Below are 7400 nucleotides of genomic sequence, written 5' to 3'. Positions count from 1 at the left end.
CTACCACCCCCCTGAGAGCCTTGTTTTTAAACAAACATGAACTAATTTCAGACTCACCTTGCAATTATATTTCCAATTAAAAAATAAATAAATCCATTTTAAAACAAAAATTTTGATAATCCCACAAACAAATTCAGACCTCATCAATAAACTAAACAAAAGTAAATGTACTGTGCTACGAGTAGGTAAATTAAAACAAAATAATGTCCAATATAAAAAAGAAATGAAATTTAATTGGACATCCGATGAAGCCACAACGTTAGGAATTACTTTCACAAATAATGAAAAAGATACAGTTCTTAAAAACATACTACCTAAATTACAGAATTTTAAAAACTGCTTAAAATCATGGCATCACCGTAAACTTACACTTATCGGAAAAAACACAGTATTGAAAACGTTTGCACTTCCTAAATTAATTTATGTATTAACAGTCCTCCCAAATCCACCAAATGATATTATTAACGATATAAAATCAGCAATATTTAATTTCATATGGGACGGTAAGCCTAATAAAATAAAACGAACTCAGTTAATTCAATCTGTAGAAAATGGAGGTATCCAATTAACGAACATTGACTCATTCTTGAATGCAATCAAATGCTGCTGGGTTAAAAGATACCTAGATAATGCCAATACAAGTAAATGGAAATTATTCTATCAGAAAATTCTAAAAAATATGGTGACTCCTTACTCTTTGAATGTAACATCAGCAATACTATCTTACATGAAATTGCAAACGAAAACATATTTCTGTCTGATGTTCTATCAGCATGGAGTGATGTCACTCATAACCTAGAAACCCAAACAAGCAGCAAAACTATTCTATGGAACAATAAAGACATAACTTCAAACAATAAGACGTTTTTCTATAAAGATTGGTTTGAACGAAGCATTAAATATGTCGACCAATTATATGACTACAGAATTAAGGATTTCTACTCTTTTAATGATATATGCTACATATACGGAATACCTTCAAATAATTTTTTGAAGTACTACACATTAATCAAAAGCATACCCATACATATTAAATCTGAAATCAATACAAATAATACACCATGTACTCAAACAACATTCGTAGAAAATATACTTGGAAGAAAAAACAAAACAAATAAAATATTTTACACAACACTACAAATTAAAAACCCTACAGAAAACTCAAAAACCCAAAATAAATGGCAAGTCCTTTTCGGAGTACATGAACTTAATTGGAAACACATATTTACCATGCCATATAAAGCAACTATTGAAAGCACTCTGAGAAATTTTCAATATAAATACATTCATAGAATTATAGCTACAAATAAATATCTCTTTAAATGCAAATTATCTAATTCAAATCTGTGTGACTTCTGCAGTGAAAACATCGAAACTATAGAACACCTGTTTTGGGAGTGCAAACACATCCAGCCTATTTGGAATCAATTAACATCTTTTCTTGAACAACAGCAACTAAACGTTAAACTATCTTTCTTAAATGTAAGTTTCGGAATTTACTCATTGAAATCAAAAGATTGTAATAATATTGTGAATTTTATTCTTATAATGATGAAATTGTTCATCTTTAACATGAAGTTCAAAAAACAAGTACCAAATTTTAATTGTTTTATCCATAGTCTCAAACTTAAAGTCCAGATTGAGAAAGAAATAGCCCTCAGTAATGACACATTACAAAACTTTGAACAAAAATGGAATCGGATTAAATTCTCATGATGTTTGTCCACTTATATACATTTCACTATAATGTAAGTTTATCTTTCTAAAATATTTTTGTATGTTTTTTTTTTTCAATCTTATAAGATCATTTTGAATATACAACGAAACACACAAGTCCAGTATGCTTTCTTCCGACTTTATACAACTCATCATTTTTCATAACAATTCTTCTATTATTTTTTCTTTTCTCTTTAAAAAAAATACATATTAGCATATCTTGTATAACATGTCTGAACTTTATTGCTTTGTACAATCACTATGTTGTATATATTCATGTATACATTGTATGTATTATATTAAATAAAAAAAATAAAAAAATAAACTGTGTGCCTCAAAAATTATATCTTCTCTTATCTATGGTGCCACACATCAAAGGAATAGCACAACAAGGTATCAAGTTTCGGATCTTACTATAACATCAATGTTCAGTCAGAGATGTGTATTGATTTGTGCAAAGGCAGCTGATAAGGGAAAGTTGGAGTAATTAAGAGTGCACTCCTGATTGGAATTCAAACAATTATAGCTATTAACAGTTTTTTCTCCCTTAAGTAATTTTCTGCGAAATAAATATATCTACATTAAACTTCGAGAATATTTAACTTGAGTGTAAACAAGGTTTTACTAAAGCCATATAAGAAAAAAATGTCCGACCCCCTGGTGGCCATGCTTTTCAACCAACCAAAACCATTTTCATCCAAGATATAATAATGATGAACCTTCTGATAAAGGTTTATGAAGATTGATCAATAAATGTGGCCTCTAGAGCGTGTTTAAGGTTTTACCAACTCCATATATAGCCATATAAAGAAAAATGCTCCGCCCCCTGGTGGCAATGTTTTTTAAGCAACCGGAACCATTTTCCAACATGTCCAAGATATCATAGGAACAAATCTTTTGACAAAGTTTCATGATGAGTAATGGACACGAAATGTTCCCTCTAGAGTGTTAGGAAGGTATTATAATAGTAATATAAGGAAAAAAGCCCCGCCCCCCCCCTTTTGGCGGCCATGTTTTTCAACCAACCGGCACTAATTTCAAACTCATCGAAGATATCATTGGGACAAATCACTCACCAAGTTTCATGAAGATCTTACAATTAATGTTGCCTCTAGAGTGTTAACAAGGTTGTACTAAAGCAATATATAACCATATAAGAAAAATTGCACCGCCAACTGGTTGCCATGTTTTTAAAGCAACCAGAACCTTTTTCAAACTAGTCCAAGATACATTCAGATTCAGACCAAGTTTCATGATGATTTGAACCAACTAGCATCATTTTCTAAATCGTCCAATATATTATTGGTACGAATCTTCTGACAAAGTTTCATTAAGATTGGACAATAAATGTGGCTTCAGGAGTGTTAAAAAGGCTTTACCATGGCCATATAAGGAGAAATGCCCCGGTCCTTGGCAGCTAAGTCATCCAAGATATCATTGGGAAAAAAAATCTTCTGAGCAAGTTTCATTAAGATCCGCAAATAGATGTGGCCTCAAGAGTATTAACAAGGTTTTACTATAGCCATATAAGAAAAAATTCCCCGCCCCAAGGCGGCCATGTTTTTCAATAAACAGCATCATTTCCAAACTCGTCTAAGATATTATTGGGATGGATCGTCTGACCAAGTTCCATGAAGATCAGACAATAAATGTCGCCTCTAGAGTGTTAACAAAATTTTACTAAAGCCTTATAAGGAAAAATCCCCCGACCCTTGGCAGCCAAGTTTTTCAAGCAAAGGTAACCATTTTCGAACTCTTACGGGATTCCATTGAGACCAATCTTCTCACCAAATTTCACGAAGATTGGACAATAAATGTGGCGTCTAAAGAGTTAGTTAACACGGCAAATGTTGACGGCGCACAACACACGACGGACAAAAGGCGATCACAAAAGCTCACTATGAGCACGTTGTGCTCAGGTGACCTAAAAATTAAGTTCAGTAAAGACACTCAATAATTATATCGTCCTTTTTACTGGCTTTAAAAAGCATAGTAATACAAACACGATTTTTTTAATTCAGTGGCCAATTAAACAGAGTTTGGGCAAGAAACAAATATTTACAAACTTAACACAACAGGGAGACCCTTTGAGGCAAACATGAATGCATAACGTATAACAACAGGTCTCTGCCTTGATACACAAATAATATTGATGATTTTTTAGCATGCATCAAAATGTCTCAATCAGTTTGAACAAATATATGTCATCACTTGATCTATGGTCAAAATAGTGCGTGATCTACAAAACTGTTCGCATTATTCTCTGGGCATCAATGCTCCAGTATGTATCTCAAATGTCATCGCCTTCCGGATGGCATGAACCTTGTTCTGGAAAAGAGAACAAAATAAAAGCTTACACATTTTTTAAGTTCCCATTTAACTTCAATAAAAGCATGTAATGTTAACAAGCCAGTTAAAACAAGACTATTGCCAAGCAATAAAAGTCCCCTACCGGCTCCACCATTGTCAAAAATTCCACCATTGTCAGAATATTTTTTATTTGTGGCCATAGCAACCAGAATGTTTACCTAGGAACAAAATGAAATGACGTGCATAATGTCCAAAGTGCCATCTATTCATGTTCCGAGTTTCATGAAAAAATATTAAGAAATTTTAAAGTTATCGCAGGATCCAGAAACCATTACTATTGAGGATAGTATATTTATATGAGGCTCCAGCTACATTCTCGCAAAATATTAATTCAAGGACGCTGTATAACACAGTACGAGGTAAACAAGAAGCGTAGCTTGGCAAACGTTGGGTACCATACATTTATTCAATTGTGTTAAAAGAAAACAAATACAATTAAATATAATTCAGCTGGATTTTATTGCATAAAAAATATTTTTCTTAAAATAACATTAAGGTCATTCAGCTATGAAATATTGACATATATATATATATATATGGCAAGAAGGGAGTTCGGTACAAAAATCAAAATAAGGTAGGGCTTATAAATATATTTGTAATGGAAAGAACAGACAAGGGCCATTATTCTGCTGTGAAAGGTCCATGGGGCTATAAGTCAGCAAGAATTGTTTGCAAACATTATCAACGCCTTTCTAATGGATATAATCCACAGCTGTTTAAAGTTTTAGCAAAATCCAGCGAGCAGTTAAAGAGGAGCATGTAAAAACAATTGATGGATAATACATATTTCTCAGTGAAAACCCAGAAATGGCCATAATAAAGTATGAATTTTCTTTTCTTAACAATTGTCTTCACATCAAGTTGATTCAACAGCGAAAGTTTGGGCAACAATATTATATAAAAAAAATGAAAACAGAAACTCCAGGATCGTATGGTTGGACAGGTGCTATCTTTAGACCTCCTTTACTACTCCAGATAATAAAAATGTCAACTTGCAATTCAAAAGGGCCTTTTTTAGACAGAATTTGCATCCGCTATATATAACACTAGGTCTGGGTTTATTATTGATGGATAGCATATAAGGCAAAATACCTCTCTTATATTTTTTTGGCTTCAATCCCCTACATGTACTATAAAGAAGCAAGCGAAAAATCACTATGTGAGATGATAATTGATGGATCTGTTGTTTTCTTAACACCATGTTGGATCACAATTGAAAGTCTGCTAAATGGAGCTTGTCATAGGCATTAACAGCAATTTAAATAACTACTTGAAACAACTGATGATTAAATGCACCGATTAAATTTCTTTTTATGAGACCCTGTTACCTTTGACTTCTGAATAAACAGCCTTCACTTAATAGTAAACATTACAACTTGCATGCTTTATGTCAAGGAGTTTTGTATATATCATGGGGAAATTAATAATAATAAGTAATAAATGCCAATTCAAGTTATGGGTTATTATTTAACAAATGTTCGATCGGGCAATTTTTTTTTGGTTGTTTAATTGAATACCTGAGAAATAGATTTTACCAAATGTCTAAAGTAAAAGCTAAGTGGAATGGTTAAGCAATCTGGAGAGGAATATATTTAGGTAACTTTGTTTGTTTTAATGAATTAAATTAAATGTTGTTTAGACATACCGTAGAACATGAAAACGGCAAGGCATACGCAACATCCGCAGCATTTTGGCACATATGGACTTCACAGTCGTAACCATTTGTCTGCTTGGTCACCTCCTTACGACAATTAGCATTTATTGTTATGTTAACTTCTAATAAGGAAAGCAAAAACAGAGATCATATTCATTGATATTGGTGTAAAAATTGTATAATCATGTGGTCACACAGAACATATTTTCATGAGTGACGAGTAGTTTTATGCTCGCTTTTTTGCCTTTCTTGTTGCTTTAGAATCTAAACACTTTATTGATTTACACCAATCTTTTAAAAAACATCAATTTTATTACAGCTAAGAAACAGTTTATTTAAATATTGATGATAAACCTCAACAGTGAAAATATTCCTTTTTTATGAAGAAATTGTGTGTCTTTGGAAAGACAGACAAGGGACAGATGTCTTTGGTTTTTCCAGAATAGCTCAATCTTCTTTGTAGCAATAGGTAGAAACTGCCACTTATAGAACTGCTCACACAGTTTCACAATAGCCATATACAAAACAGTAACATACATTGGAAATTAAATCTGCAACAGATCACTACAAACTATTGATAGAAATTTGACTTAAAATACGGTCTTCGTGTACGTTCTATATTGTGGATGGGACCCCTTGAATTAAGCATGCTTATGCTTTGAATTTCACCCTGAGCATTTTTACTAGGTCAAATTTAAAAATTTTAGCGCTGATTTATTGTTAGTTTGATTCAATCAAAGGAAAGCTGCTTCATGTCAAGAAGCCTTAAAATAACACTTTCTCGCCAATACAATTGGCTTTCTTTGTCTATTAATCAACGTGCTAAACGTGTGATGAAACAAAGAATAAATGTATCTTGGCTTTCCGCAAGTCCTTGTAGTTTTGATATACCAACTTTCTGTACATTTCCAACAAATGGCAAAAAGTTGTGTTTACACAATTTTTCAAACACATTTAACGTCAAAAAAGGCACCAGTCTTTTGTTAAATTATTACTAGATATAAACAATGTTTTGTTCGATAATTACTAGTTATAAAACCGCAAGGTAATTATATGTTTAACACCTAATTGATTTTATGTTATTTGAATGTTAAACAAGATAGCCTAGTCACAGAATCTGTCTATGATTTTGATACTGATGATGATTACATTTTTTTCCAGAATGGTCTTTTTTAAGGGCAATTTCATCAAAAGACCAAATTTGGTTACTCCCTTGTGTAGTCTCTAATACCAAGGTTGACTGTATTCAAAAGGTACATCTTGACTTAACAATACATTATTGACTTAAGTGATCACATATAACTTTGTGGTCAGGTCTGCAAATGTTTCAATTTAAGATATACAGTTAGACCTTATAGATATTAATAAGAAAACGGTAGATAAAGGTTTTGTCTTGATAGGCTATCATACCTTGCTATGTTGTAAAGTCCAACTGTGAGGCATTTCGTCCATGGACTCTTAAAAATGACTGAAATGTAATAAATTTATAATATAAAAGGTTTTAAAAACGTGTTTATAAAATGTCTAGTTATATTTAAATGACACCAAAATTGCCAATAGACCAGTTGACGGGCGACGTCATGCGCACCTGCTAAAATTAGACTCCGCCCACTGGTTGGCAAAACAAACCATATTACTATAGGAATCGGTGCGAAAAGAC

The 7400-nt window shown here is 32.4% G+C and overlaps 1 long non-coding RNA gene across 1 annotated transcript; it reads right to left on the bottom strand.

Annotated features, from left to right (window-relative positions):
* Positions 1 to 3210: 3210 nt before the first annotated feature.
* On the bottom strand, positions 3211 to 7199 carry LOC127848797 (uncharacterized). Its single transcript, XR_008034777.1, has 3 exons — positions 7151 to 7199; positions 5732 to 5827; positions 3211 to 4044 (listed from the first exon to the last, which is right to left on the bottom strand). It is a non-coding gene; the product is annotated as an uncharacterized LOC127848797 (long non-coding RNA).
* Positions 7200 to 7400: the final 201 nt, after the last annotated feature.

Source organism: Dreissena polymorpha, chromosome 10 (assembly GCF_020536995.1).
Source record: "Dreissena polymorpha isolate Duluth1 chromosome 10, UMN_Dpol_1.0, whole genome shotgun sequence".
NCBI lineage: Eukaryota > Metazoa > Mollusca > Bivalvia > Myida > Dreissenidae > Dreissena > Dreissena polymorpha.
This window is presented reverse-complemented; position numbering and strand designations above follow the sequence as displayed.